At 41.6% G+C, this 15600-nt stretch overlaps 1 protein-coding gene and 1 pseudogene across 2 annotated transcripts in view; one reads left to right on the top strand and one right to left on the bottom strand.

The window, feature by feature from the left end:
* The window catches only part of LOC311627643 (disks large 1 tumor suppressor protein-like), a gene marked incomplete at its 3' end in the record, with an annotated part of 243407 nt that overhangs the window by 176698 nt on the left and 51109 nt on the right, over positions 1–15600 (bottom strand). The gene's annotated exons all lie outside the window — the stretch shown is intronic.
* LOC311627518 (cytosolic arginine sensor for mTORC1 subunit 1-like) lies at positions 736–14850 on the top strand (annotated as a pseudogene). The gene is made up of 3 exons: positions 736–876; positions 7331–7407; positions 13752–14850. The product of its transcript is annotated as a cytosolic arginine sensor for mTORC1 subunit 1-like (transcript).

Genomic DNA, 15600 nt, shown 5'->3' with positions numbered 1-15600 from the left:
TGATGATTCAGCCACAGATCACATACTGCTACTCTCTGTACTTCCTTGTAGAAATTTTCACTCAAAATACTATACATTCATTTGCTTTTAAATCCCTTTCCTCCACCTTTGAGCAAAAACAGTTATTGGCTTAATTTACAAAAGTGTCACAGAAAACACTAGCCATCAATACCCATAAGGAATGCTCTCCAAATAGAACAGATGAAAAATTTCAGGGCAGTAGTATTCATATAGGCATTGCTACCATACTTCCACCCCTTTCTTCTTAACCTTGTCTGTCAATACCACTTTTGGAAGAGAACACTCTCCTAATTTAGAGAGCAAAAACATAAGTATTCTTTTATTTACTAACAGCCCTATTAAGGAGGCCCTATATAGATAACTGGCCCCAGTTATTAATTTCTGTCAGAAAAGATTACAAATAAATTATCCTGAAATCAAAGTCATCATCTTAATGTCCCACAAAACAAAAAATAAATTATTTTTTATTTATAATATACACTAGAGGCCTGGGGTATGAATATGTGCATGGGTGGGGTCCTGAGGGAGCAGCAAGCGGGGGAGGGTGGGGGGTGGGGGGAATGCAATAGGCCCTCCAGGTGGACTGTTGAACACCTTTGCCAGCCCATGATCAGGATTCATCCTGATGACGTTCACTCCAGTTGTCAGGAGCCACCTGGTGGCTGCTTTTATATCCTTTCTCCCTTGCGGAGCGTCTGGGGAGCAGAAGTGGCCATGGTGCCCGAGGCTGACTTCCAGGAGGCCATTGGCACTGTCCAGATCGTGCTGGCAATGCTGGTCCATCGATGCCTCACCCATTCTCTGGAATTTGGACCTGCAGCACTACTGAGGGAGGTAGTAGCTGCTGCCAAGCTGGTGGGCTACCAGGACTGGTCGGTCAACTGAGCAGTGCTCCTGCTGTGAGAATGCACTGATCACCAAGGGCAGCTCCTGTATTGAGCATCTGCCCTCTGGTGGTCAGTACGTGTCATAGCAACTGGTCAACCAGTCGTTCCAGTCGTTCCAGGCATTTGGTCATAATGGTTGCTTAAGCTTTTATAAATATAAATATAAATATAAATAATATAAATATAAATATAAATATAAATATAAATATAAATATAAATATAAATATAAATATAAATATAAATATAAATATAAACACATACACATTAGAGGCCCAGTGCATGAACTGGAAGCAGGTGTTCCTCAGCCAGGCCTGTACCCTCTAGCAATCTGGGACCCCTCAGGTAGGGTCCCTAGGCCTGGCCAATGATCAGGTCCTATAGGTACTTTCCTTCTGGCAGCTGGCCACCCCCCTGCTGCTGCCACTGCTTGCCATGTGTGAAACTAGCCCTCCTTGCCCCCACCACCAATTGCCTCCCTCTGAGGATGAAAGGGATGGGTTATGATCCATTGGCTGGCCTGGGCTTCCCTCTGTGGGGTGATTGCTGGATGGCACCACACATCCGCCACAGCATTGCTGGCCAGTGGTCTGGGCCTCCTTCTGTGGAGCGATTGATCACAGGGCTCTGCAATCAATCATCCAGCATAGGGAGGCCCCACACACCGGCTTGGGCTCTACAATTAATCATCACACAGAAGGTGGTCTGGGCCTCCCTCTTTGGGGCAATTAATCGCAGGGCCCCCCCAATTGATGGCACCACAGAGGGTGGCCTGGTCCTCCCTCTGCAGGGTGATTGTGAGGGGAAGGCAAGGCCCCCGGCCAATCACACTGCACCTGCCTTGGTTGGCCTGGCACCAGTGCATGTCATAACGTGATCCCCAGAAGGTTGTCTGGATGGTCATTCTGCTGTTCAGTCGTCTGGTTGATTTGCATATTACACTTTTATTATTATAGATAGGATTATTTCACTCATTTATAATAATCTCATGGGATTTAGAACTAAAAAGTGTATTAAAAGTAATTTAAGCCAATTTCCTTATTCAACAGGTAAGAAGACTAGCCTAGAAAAGTAACTTACTTGCCCAGTGTCGTACAGATAATGGGCATCACTGTTTATAAATATCTGTATTCACTTCAATGAATATCTATTACTAAAGAGCCAGTGCATGAAAATTCATGCACTGGAGGGCGTGTTCCTCAGCCTGGCCTGCCCCCTCTCACAGTCTGGGAACCCTCAGGGGCAGGAGGCAACCTGGCGATCAAAGGAAGGCAATGCCCCAACACACCTCTGCTGCTGCCGCTGTAGGCAGCACAAGCCTTGGCCAGCCTGGGTACCTGAGCCTCAGGTGGCCCTGGCATCTGAGCAGCCACCATCCGAGGTTTGCCTGGGCCGTGGGCCGGCCCTGGGAAGCTGGGCAGCCAACATCTGAGGCTTTCCTGTGCCTTGGCCGGCCCTGGGCGGCTGTGGGGCTGAGGGAACTGGGGGACTCTGGAGGTGGGCGGGCCCGGCCTTGCTGCATGCCTGCCACGCCAGCAGGGCTGCGAAGACCAGGTACTGCCATCTTTGAGGGCATGGCAGCAATTAGCACAGTCCCTCCTTACTGGCTATGGGCACCGCCATATTTGAGGATAGGGCAGTTAATTAACATATTCCCTTTTTATTAGATAGGATTATAATACTATAATTATATAGTATATATAATTACTATAAAGTTGCTGTATGGTGTATACATGTGTGGGTAGATTTTCTCGCTTCTGAAATTGTTGTCAATAAATTAGCTGTAACGCAGCCATAGATTTTTTTTTCCTTAGAGGCCCAGTGCACAAAATTCATGCACAGGTTGAGTTCCTAGTGGCTGCTGGCTACCAGCCAGGGCCTCCCTTCACACCTGCCTTGGTGTGGCACCACCTGCTCACCTAGTCCACCACCCCACTGCAGTTCTGCTCTTGTCGGGGCCCATCAGGACCAGCAGCGCCTCCACTGCCACCCACTGCCAGTGCCATGTCGCCAGCACTCGCCATGTTCCACACCACCCCCTGGTCGTTAGTGCACGTCTAACTCCCAGTTGGTAAAACTCCTACCCACGGGGGGAATTTGCCTATTAGCCTTTTATAATATTTTATAGGATACACTAATGGGTTATATAAAAATTGGATCAGTAAATGACTTAGAAAATGTCTCTCAAATCCCTTGAGATGGCTAACAAAACTACTACTAATTTGACATGCAAAGGAACAATTAGTAGAGTAAGTGTTAAAAGAAAAAAAAAAACATATTTGATGCCATGAAAAATTACTTTGAAAGATTAAAATTTGATCTACTGCTCTCTAATCACACACAAAAAAATTACCAGTTGGGCCAAATTCTGCATTATGAATTCAGTGCTCCTTTACTTCTATCACTCCTATTCTTCTGTAATTATTCCACATCTTGAGATTCTAGGCTTCTTGTTGAATTGCTAATAAAAATCCATGAAATGCCCAAGGAATTTAATTCAGATACAAATGGAATTATTTGTGTTGTTTCTGTCTGTGCTTTTAAAAAATCATAATATGAAACAGTGAGCTGTTACCAAAAGCCCCACAGACTTCTCAGCTTGACACCTGAAGTAATTTAGAGGGCTAAGAAGAAAAAAAATCTATGGCTGCCTTACAGCTAATTTATTGACAACAATTTCAGAAGCGAGAAAATCCACCCACACATGTATACAGCATAAAGCAGCTTTATTTTTTTGTCCTGCTGGTGCAGTCTTCTCATTTCTTTTTTTCCTTGCAGTCCTTCTCACTTTAGGTCTTCAACAAGATTTTATTTACAACTAGAGGCCCGGTGCCCAGGATTCATGCACTGGTTGGGGTCGTGGCCTGAGGTGATTCGCCGGCTGTGGGAGCACTGCTCATCCAGGTCAGCCAAGTGGCTGTGGACCCGTCCTCTGAGCGGCTGCCCCCTGGTCCGGCATCTTCTTTGGTGGAGCCAGAGCACTCGCCTCTCCAGGGGAGCGGGTCAGGGACAATAGCACTGAGAGGCAGCAGAGTAGGCCTCAGTCCTATGGTGGCCACAAACCCACTGCTTAGCCTGCGGAAGTCCAGAGGAGGTAGCAGGGAGCGAGGAGGAGGAGCCTGGGATGAGAAGGTGACAATCACAGCCCAGGTTCCTGCCCATAGGCCCGGGGTTCACAGCAGGAGCATCCACTCATCCCAGTCAGCCAGGCTGCACACACACACCCGCCCCCCAAGGGACAGCTACTGCATTGAGCATCATTCTGATTGTTCTGCCATTCAGTCAAAGTTTACTTCTGAGTTCAACCTAACTAGGAATTACACCAAAAGAAATGGTGTAATTTCCATGGTTAAGTCATCTCCTAGAAATACATTAATGTTAAAAAAACACCCCACATCCCTGGCCAGTGTTGCTCAGGGGTTGGAACATCAGCCCACACACCGAAGGGTCACAGGTTCAATTCCCAGTCAAGGGCAAGTACTGTCTTGCAGGTTCCATCCCTGGCCCCAGTGGGAGTGCATGTGGGAGGCAACCAATTGATGTGTCTCTCTCACATTGATGTTTCTCTTTCTTTCTCTCCCCCCTTTCCTCCCTTACTCTCTCCTTATCACTCTCTCGAAAATCAATGAAAGAAATATCCTCAACTGAGAATTAACAAACAAGCAAACAAAAAGAACACCCCCCACAGACCTGCACAAAATTGTATACAAATTGACTTGCAAACAAATGGAATGATTCCTGTGTATTTAACTAGTAGATGAACTGTGCAAGGCCCTTTAAAGCTAAAATTGGACAAAATGAGAAATTTTATTTTATGTGTGAAGGCTATTTATGAGTGAAGCTTAATCTTTCAAGGCAAAGACTCTTATCTTCAATATCAGCTTTATTTTTAATTTGAAAAAAACTTCCATAACATATAATAACATGGACAGTGAAAAGAAAGCTGAGTTGTCAGCTCTGGGTTTCAGAGTAGGATTTAAATTTCTCAGCAGTCTCTTTTAAATCTTAAATTCCATAATTCTATTATTCTTTAGTTTTCCTTTTTGTATCATAGCACAAATCATTGGCATGACATTTCATAGCCAAAAATGTCAAAGTAAACAAGTTCAACACTGAATTAATGTTTTAAAGAGTGAAAGTCAGTCCCAGCCTAAGGACATTTACAAAGTAATGAAAATAGTCAAGTGTATCAATCAGATACATATAATTTGTATGTGTACATATATGTTTGTATAAGTATAAATTTAAAATTGGAGACTATCCATCAAAATGTAACTATCTTTAAGTGATATTATTAGGTGTAGCTATAGGTGATTAACTCATGCTTTTCTATGTTTGAATATCTCGCAATAAAAATATAAATTTTATAAGTACGGAGAAAAAGCATTTCCATTCTAAAATATAAAAAGATGGCATAAAGAAGGTGATACAGGGGGAAAGGGTTTGTCTTTGATGAGCATGTCCACCAACACCAAGATGCATCTTTATCATGAGACAGAGATGGTGGATGAGATTAAATTTTTTTAATATATTTTATTGATTTTTTTACAGAGAGGAAGAGAGAGGGATAGAAAGTTAGAAACATCATGAGAGAGAATCATCGATCAGCTGCCTCTTGCACACCCCCTACTGGGGTACATGCCCTTGACTAGAATCGAACCTGGGACCTTTCAGTCCACAGGCTGACACTCTATCCACTGAGCCAAACCGGTTTTGGCAGATGAGGTTAATTTTGACAGTCTCATGGGTACCGGACAGGTTGGAAAAAGAGAGCAAAAGCAATTGAATATACACCACCTGCTTTCCTCTTGTCTCAGCCACCCAACTTGCTTCTCCGCAGCTTCCCTTCTGCAGCGCTTGGCTTCCTTCTACACTGTCTTCAGTCTTTGCTCTGTGCCTGCATATGCAAATTAACTGCCATCTTGGTTCAGATAATTTGCATACTTGCTCCTGATTTGGTGGTGGGCGTAGTGGAGATATGGACAATTTGCATGTTTCTGTCTTATTAGTGTAGATATATTATAAAAAAATTAAATTGCAATGTATGTATCAACAGATTAGAAGTAGTTCTTTTGTTTGTTTTTATTTTGGTTTTTTTTATATTTTATTGATTTTTTACAGAGTGGAGAGAGAGGGATATAGAGTTAGAAACATCGATGAGAGAGAGTCATCGATCAGCTGACTCTTGCACAACCCCCATTGGGGATGTGCCCACAACCAAGGTACATGCTCTTGACCGGAATCGAACCTGGGACCCTTCAGTTAGCAGGCCGACACTCTCCACTGAGCCAAACCAGTTTCGGCTAGAAATAGTTTAAGAAAAAATATTATATGGGAAGATGAACTTGAGAAAATTCCCCAGAATGCAACATAACAAAGAAATAGAAAATACAAATAAAAAGATGAGAGGCATGAAGAATAGCATAAGAAAGACATTAATGTCTATTTAAGTAGGTGTTCCAAGAAAGAAGAAAGAAAAAAATATTGGAAAAGCTGACAGCTAAGAATTTGTTATGACTTACTTAAAAGAAAAAAAAGAGCAGATTCAGGAAGCAAATGAATCCCATGCAAAAAATTATGAAATAGAATTGAGAATATATTGAGAAACTGCAGATATCAAAGACAGAAATAAAATGCTAAAAGCAACTTCAGAGAAAATACACATTGAATGCAACATAAAAATAATTAGAAGGAGAGTAACCTAACTATCATTTTATTGATTCACAAATATTTGCTGAATGCTAGGCACTGTTCCAGGCCTTGGTGATACAGCAGTGAACAAAACTAACAAAATATTCTTGCCTTTTTGGAGCTTACATCCCGGTGGTAAGAATAGAATAATGTCTACAAAGTATAAACATAAAAGAATATATAAACCTAGAATTCTAAATTTACTTTTTCTTTTATCCATTAAACTGCTGGATCAGTGCACAAATTCGTCACATTGAAAGGAAATTAATTAGAAGAAATATTTTAATATCACTAGACACCCTTTCTCTATAATAGAAGTGTCAGAGATTAAAGAAAATTAGTAAAATGTACATGAAAATAATATATAAAATGATTAATAAAAAATAATAACAATATGATATAACAAAAAATATTTTACATAAAATTTTTACTGTCAGAATCTTTGTTTACCATTAATTTTTTTAAATATGCCAGGTATTCTGGAAAGTTTATATCATTTGGACAAACTTTGCCTTTGCTACATCAAGTGAATTTTCTATCAGATGGTTTTTCATCGGAGAAATTTAGGGATAGGCAAAATTGACATGTAATAGTCATTCCACCACAACTGTGTTTGATAATTGCATCCTCTTTTACCTCATTTTCGCTATGAAGGCATTTCCTGCCAGTGTTGGTAGTACTTGTCAATGACTGTTCTTCAGACATACTCTGTCGACAGCGTCTTTTTCTTTCAGCTTCAGAGGTGCACTGTGCCAATAGTTGTTCTTCAGATATATTCTGTCAATGACACCACTTTCTTTCAGCTTCAGAGGTACATTGTGCCAATCGTTGGTCTTTACATACATTCTGTTGAGAACTTCAACTTCACAATGTTAACAAAAACGTGACGCCATTACCCAGTGCCCACAGCCACTGTTTGCAGGCTAGGCTGTGGGCCACATTTTGTGCCATAGCAGCACTGACTGTGATTTGGTGGGCTGTCCTTCCAGGGTGGTGGCGGGGCCTGTGTCCCAGTTGGGGGAAGCCGAGTGTTGCTTTGTTGGTGCCAGGTCCATGGTATCGTTTCTCTGTGCGCATCACATGAAGTGCATTTCCCACTTATGATGGATTTATCAAGATGTAACCCCACCATGAGTCAAGGAGCATCTATACTCTTAAATGTACAAATCAATGGTACTAATAACTTCACTTTTTTCCTGTTACTTATTTGTATACTTTAATAAAAATGTCCAGCAAGCAATTCTTTAAACGATGAGTTGTCACATAGTAATTTTGTAAAAACTTTGTTGATCACTTATGTGAAATGGGCATTCTATGGATACCCAATACAATGTTCTAGGAATCAAATACAAAAGTATCTCCATTATGAGCTTACTATTGCATTTACATGCAATCTCATTATGTAAAATCTTGCAGATCTGTTCCAGCTGAAATTCAGAAAGAGAACCAAGCAAGCACCTCACTGGTTTAGATCCTCCCCACATTCTGTCCACTCTCACCCACTGATTCCAGGACACTGCAAAATGCACTTTGAAAGCTACTGTAATTGATAAAAATTACTTTTAAACAATATCATATCGTGGTTTCTTCATAATTTTAACTTTCCCTCACATAACCAGGACTATCATAAAAGCATATTATACCAGTTGTCATTCTTTACAAAGTCAGTTTGGTTATTATTTCACATGTGTTTGCAAATTAATTTTATTTAATTTGATAAATTTATCATAAAGCCATTTGATCTTAAAGCATTTCTTCAGACTAATAGGCATTTGCTACTTTTTGTATAACTAATGTTCTTACTAAGATAGAAGCATTTCTCTACGATCCAAAAGCCTAAGGGAATCTGAAGCACAGATGTGATAGCAGATGTGATGAGTAGGACAACTGATCAGATTTAGCAACTCAGGAAATATAAATTCACCCATGTGCACCAGGTAATCAGAATGATGGGGAAATAGTAGAAAAACCCTCACAATATCACAGTAAAACCTTCAGAATGTTTCTTAAATGACAAATTTCAATCAAAACTTCACTGAAAAGTTCATTCTCTCTTATAATCTCAACACAGACATACTAGTAAAAAAAAAAATACATTTTATTAGATGATTACATTTGTGTGGTACCTGACCTCTGAAAAGGAAGTTTGATATGATTGAAATTCAAAACTTGGGCAAACTGTTTAAAATAGTTAAATAACATATGAAATGTTTCTTAATCACTGAAGTTTCTGTAGAAAACCAACATGAATTAAAAAAAGAAAGAAAAGAACTAGCTTTCTCAAATTTCAAAATCTCAAATCTTCAACAACAACAAAAAAAATATGTGCTATAGTTGTGCGGAAAAGTAATTCTTAATCAGCCCAAAAACCTAATATTAAAAGCATAATGAACCAGAACATATTTAAGAAACAAAAACATAAAATTATAGGTAAGGTACTACAAGTAAGTAGTAACATAAGCAATGAAAGAACCAATGTATAAGAAATAAATAGTGCCGAAACCGGTTTGGCTCAGTGGATACAGTGTAGGCCTGCGGACTGAAGGGTCCCAGGTTTGATTCCGGTCAAGGGCATGTACCTTGGTTGCGGGCACATCCCCAGTAGGGGGTGTGCAGGAGGCGGCTGGTAGATGTTTCTCTCTCATCGATGTTTCTAACTCTCTATCCTTTTCCCTTCCTCTCTGTAAAAAAATCAATAAAATATAATTTTTTTAAAAAGAAAGAAATAGTGATGAAAGGAAACTTGGCTTTGGGTGGTGAAAATACCATATGATATACAAATGATGTATATAGAATTGTACACCTGAAACCTTTATAATTTTATTGACCAATTTCACCCCAATAAATTCAATAAAAATAAAAAATAATTTTTTTAAATTTTAAAGAAATAAATGGACCTGTTCTCATAAATGTAGCACATGGTGTCTCAAGTTTACAGATCAGAAACTGAATCTAAAAAAATACACATAGAAGTTATTGTCTACCTGAAAGGCAAACAACCATGTCAAGTGGATGCATATATATTCATGCAGTAATACTACTCCTAACCGGAAATGAATTATTCCTTTGAATAAATATGATTAGGTTTGTTTTTAAACAGAATCTTTTTAATACAGGGTTTTTAGAGCCTAGATTCTTGTTACTAAGTCGAAAAATAGAACAATTATTTCTAAATATTGATAGTTAACAAAGTTAATTTAAATACTCATGTGATTGCTATTTTCTGGAGTGTATTTCCTATAGACAACAAAATTTGGATTGTGAAAGACTGATTTTCTTTTTTATTATATATATATATATATATATATATATTTTTTTTTTTTTTATTATTGATTTTTTTACAGAGAGGAAGAGTTAGAAACATCGATGAGAGAGAATCATCGATCAGCTGCCTCTTGCACACCCACTACTGGGGATGTGGCTGCAATGAAGGTACATGCCCTTGACCGGAATCGAACTTGGAACCTTTCAGTCTGCAGGCCGACGCTCTATCCACTGAGCCAAACTGGTTTCGGCAAGACTGATTTTCTTGGTAATGGAAATGCTTTTGAAATTTAAATTGCAGAATTATTTGACAATGTCTAGAAAAGACTACAAAATACTCTTATTCTTCAAGGTATTAAAATAGTTGTCTAGTCCACAAGATGCTAAGACAATTCAATATGGAAAGGATAGTCCTTTTTTTTTTTTTTAATATATTTTATTGATTCTTTACAGAGAGGAAGGGAGTGGGATAGAGAGGTAGAAACGTGCCCGCAACCAAGGCACATGCCCTGGACTGGAATCGAACCCGGGAACCTTCAGTCCACAGGCCAACGCTCCATCCACTGAGCTAAACCAGTTTTGGCAAGAATAGTCCTTTTAACAGATGGAATGAGACTATTGGAAAATCATAAGCAAAAAACAAACAAACAAACAAAAACCTTATCTCTCTATTTCGCACAAAACACAAAACTTAACTCAAAATCAATCTAAATGTAAAAGCTAAAAAAGTAAGTATAAAATGTCTCAAACAAAGCAGGTTACCATATAGCCTAACAATTCACATCCAAAAGAAATTAAAACATATATCATCATCACAACTTTTATACAAATGTTCACAGTAACATGATTTATAATAGCCAAAACTCAAAATTCTCTGAATGCCCATTAAGTGGTGAATGAATTTTTTAAAATGTGATATATCCATATTGGGGAATATGGACTGGTGATACAACATGGATGAGCCTCAAAAAAATATATGCTAAAAATATTATGCTACATGAGACACTACATGTGAAAGACTACATGTTGTAAGATAAAATTTTTATGAAATGTCCAGAAAAGGCTAATTTATAAAAGACAGAAAGCAGACCACTTGTACCCTGTGGTTGGGGTAAGGAACTTTTTATGGTGACAGGACTGTTCTAAAACTGGATTGTGATGATGGTTTCTCAACTCTATAAATGTATTAAAAATTGAATTGTGTAACTATGATGGGCAAATTGAAAATATATAAATTAAATCTTCATAAAGCTGCTTTTTAAAAAAGTCTGTACAAGTTTCCAACTTTTCCTTTACTTTTTCTGAAAGTGAGGAACCAAAACCCTAAAATTCCTGTCAATATTACAATAGTGAAACTATATATATGATTTTCAAAGTCAGCACTTTTCAACCTTTCCCTTGCATTTTGCAGTCAGAAATCTAAAGGAACAGCATAATGAAGGCAAGAAGTATATCTGGCAGTAAATAATTATTTGATAGGATAGAGCTCAGAAGACTTGTCAAATCAACTCCATAAGAAATGATACTACCTGTGGTTCTACATTGGCAGACAAAATTACCTACTAACCTATCTATACTGTTAACCTTGTAAGTGTCCCAATCAGTCTCTGGTGCAGCTCTCTTAGGTCTGTAAATGAACTAATTAAGATTTCTTTCTTAATAATTTAATAATTATGCTTATAGCACGTTTTTTAAGCATTTAGAATATACTGGTTACTATGCTAGGTATTTCACATTTAAAATCTCATTTAATCTTGACAACTATCTTGTTATGTATTAGCTTCATTTTACAGAAACAGAAATTGAGGCTCAGAGAGATTGAGTAAAGTAAGGCTCAAGGTTTCGCAGTTTGTGACTTATCTCCCAGTCGACTGAATAACCCTTTTGCTTAGCCACAAAACTATGCTTCCAAAGAAAGCAAAACCACACCTTTGCTTTAAAGAGCTGTACTACCAGAACATATCATTGCAGGCTCCTACTTACAAGCTAGAATGGCCACTGTTGTTGACATAATTCTACCATGAATTTTGGAGTAAAATATAAAAGACAGTCATCAGTGGTGTGTAAAAAAGTTGATCCAGGCAATTTTTAATGACTTTGACTATTTACAGCCTAGCGTCCCTATAAAGACCAGGTTTAAGACTGATGTTCAATTTAGAGCTAAGAATTCCTGAATACCAACGAGAAGCGAAAAATGAGTGAAATAACTGTTTACCATTTATACTGACCATCTGTTTTTTGCCAAAGAATATTTTCATAAATCTTATTTCACATATCCTTAATCCAACTCCATAAGTATTTTATCTTCAATTTGCAGATTAAAACTACAGAACTCTGAGAGGTCAAGTAACTTGCCCCTAGATCAAACAAGAAGTGGCAAAGCCAGGATCTAATCTAAAAGCTGCATTGTTTTCACTATGTCCCGCTCAAAGCCTCTACCTCCCCCCCAACGCCCCCCCCCCCGTCCTTGTTGGCCCACCTGCATTTGTTGTATCTTGGCTTTTCATTGCAGTAGCGGCTGGTTGGCATAAAGTTCCTCCCAAGGCAAGGACAGGTCTTCTATGACCTCTAGGTCCTCACTCTCACTATCTTCTTCCCTTGGGTTCCAGGTGTTGGCGTTCCATTCTGGCTTCATGACCACTGCCCTTAACCTATGCAGCTATAGCTTTTCCCTCCAATTTTTACAAAGCAGCAAGCTATGGTTTCTACTTTGGTATCATGTTCCTCAACCTTCTAGGCCAGTGGTCGGCAAACTCATTAGTCAACAGAGCCAAATATCAACAGTACACCGATTGAAATTTCTTTTGAGAGCCAAATTTTTTAAACTTAAACTCCTTCTAATGCCACTTCTTCGAAATAGACTCACCCAGGCCGTGGTATTTTGTGGAAGAGCCACACTCAAGGGGCCAAAGAGCCGCATGTGGCTTGGGAGCCACAGTTTGCCAACCACGGTTCTAGGCTAAGTTAGTAGCCAAGAGGGAGATGGATAAACTTTTTTTTCCAGTTGGAGTTCCCCTTCTACTTCCAAACATTTGCAATAGCCTTTACAAGGGTGTCAGTGGCCAACTAAACTGCCCTTAAAAGTGGTCAGTCCACTGTAGCAGCCATTTATCACCTTTCCTTATCACCCACATGGGCAAGAGGACACTGAGCAAACAAATGTTCCAGTCCACCCAGTATTTCGGGGCATTCTGTACTCACGAGGTGGGCTACAAGCATCCTACTTTCAGACCGCCTGGTCCCACAGAGGGGTTGATGGCCCGCCTAGGACTTCCCAAGGAAGCTTCTTTACCCTTTTCCATTTCTCCAGCCTGTGAAAACTTCCTGGGGCCAAGAGACCAAAAAGGCTGACGACTCCAGAATTAGATACATCGGAATTGCACCTTAATGGTAAAAAGACAGTAGATTTCCACACCTCAAAGGGGATGGGGCTTGTTATAGCCAAATGGCAAGTGCTTGTTAAGAGCTGTAAAATCTAAAGCAGTAAACAACTCAATGGGCCCACTTACCTCGCAAGAATATTTCTTTCAGGTGATAGACATTCCCCGGGGTGAGCCGGAGGTCAGCCTGCTTCCTAAGATCAGTGGTCGGCAAACTCATTAGTCAACAGAGCCAAATATCAACAGTACACCGATTGAAATTTCTTTGAGAGCCAAATTTTCTAAACTTAACGTTTTCTAATGCCACTTCTTCAAAACAGACTTGCCCAGGCCGTGGTGTTTTGTGGAAGAGCCACACTCAAGGGGCCAAAGAGCCGCATGGGGACCACAAGACGCAGTTTGCCCACCTTGGCTAAGATGATATTGATCCCATTAAGTCCCAGGAATCATTGCACTTAACCATCTACCTGTGAGACAGGTGATGTGGCACAACAACTGCAATCGATCAAAGATGCCGGGGCTGTCAACAAGAAGGAAGACCGCCTGCCAGGCGCCCTGGCTCTGGCAGGCCATGGGGTGGTCCATGCGCCCGCGATGGAGCTACACAATCTCACCAGGTGCGCTACACCCACCCACTCATCAAGCTGCTCTCCCGGCCCCGCCGAAGCCGATGCAAGTTCTTCAGCCTGAGGGAGACTCCCGAGGATTACAAGCTCCTGCTGGACGAGAGAGCTGCCCCTATCCGAGTTCCTGCGAGCTGCTGAGGCCACTGGCTGGTGCTGAACCTGTCATCCCGCAGCCGGACCAGCTGCTGGGGTCATGAAGATTGCCCGTTCGGTCATTGCGCCGCTGGCCGAGCACCACGTGTCTGCGCTGATGCTGTCCACTTACCAGACGGACTCCATCCCGGTGCGGAGCAGGACCTGTCCGGGGTGATCCGCACCCTGGCCCAGGAGTTCGACATTTATCATGCCTGTTGCCGGCGATGATTCCAGCAATGGCTTTCCCCGCGCTCAGCATAGACCCAGCCCCACGGTGCATCCTCTCCAGAGTCCTTATGCTGGACAATGAGACACTGCCAGCCATCGCCACCACCCTGTGCGACGTCCTCCTCTACTCCCGCGTGTCCCCAAAGAGGTTTCCCCTGGCCATCCTGGGCCCGGCTCCATCACGTTCTTTGCCTTCTCCCTCATCGAGGGCTACGTCTCCATCGTCATGGATGCGGAGACTCAGAAGTTCCCCAGGCGCCTCCTGCTGACCAGCTGCTCCAGAGAGCTTTGGGGGGTGGAGCACATCGGAGGACAGCTCCTGGGTTTTGATAAATGCGGGATCATGGCCAGATCGCGGATCCCCTGGCTGCAGCCGACGTTTCTGCCTCCTACATCAGCACCTTCAACTCTGACCACGCCCTGGTGCCTGAGGACGGCATTAGCAGCTCCATCCAAGTCTTCCAGCCACCGCAGGAGGACCTGCGCTCCTGAGGCCAGAGGGTAGCAGCAGCCTCTGTGCTCACCCCTCACCCCCAGGCTTCCAGAGACTTCTCTAAGCTATTTCCTTAACTCAGAATGAGCCCACTTCCCTTTCCTTCCTTCCCCATTCGTACAGGGGAACATCCCTCTCCCCTCTCTATATAAGCTGACCGCAGGAACCGGCTCTGACATGGACGCGCCCTGTCTGCCTACACAGGGGAACAGGGTGCTCTGGGCTTCCACAAGGAAACCCTCGCGGAAACCGGTTTGGCTCAGCGGTAGAGCGTCGGTCTGCGGACTGAAAGGTCCCAGGTTCGATTCCGGTCAAGGGCATGTACCTTGGTTGCGGGCACATCCCCGGTAGGGGGCGTGCAAGAGGCAGCTGGTCAATGTTTCTCTCTCATGGACATTTCTAGCTCTCTATCTCTCTCCCTTCCTCTCTGTAAAAAATCAATAAAATATATTTAAAAAAAAAAAAAAAAAGGAAACCCTCAATCTGTGCCCTGCCTGAGGCTGAGCCATCCCTGTCTCTGCACCCAGGGCCAGCTGCTCCCTGGACAGGCCCTAAATTCCGATCTGCCTCTGGTTGGGTTGCCTTCCCTGGTCAGGTGAGTTCTGAGGGCGCCCACCCCCCATGGGGCCTTCAAGAAAAGTACTTTACATCTCTCTGGTGTGTTTTTTTGTTTTGTTTTTTTTTGTTTTGTTTTTTTATCAACTTGTTAACAAAGGGCTTGTAGTGATAAAAGCTAAATAAAGAAGAAGGAAGATCATCCAGCCACAGGCAGAGAATAGCTCTATTCAACATGGCAACTAATTTCACCTAAAGGCAATAACCCTAGCCTCATTAAATACTCATTGACATACATTAGCATACTAAACAACACACCAGAG

The sequence above is a fragment of the Pipistrellus hanaki genome (assembly GCF_964339955.1).
Source record: "Pipistrellus hanaki genome assembly, chromosome: 9".
In the NCBI taxonomy this organism is placed as follows: Eukaryota; Metazoa; Chordata; class Mammalia; order Chiroptera; family Vespertilionidae; genus Pipistrellus; species Pipistrellus hanaki.
This window is presented reverse-complemented; position numbering and strand designations above follow the sequence as displayed.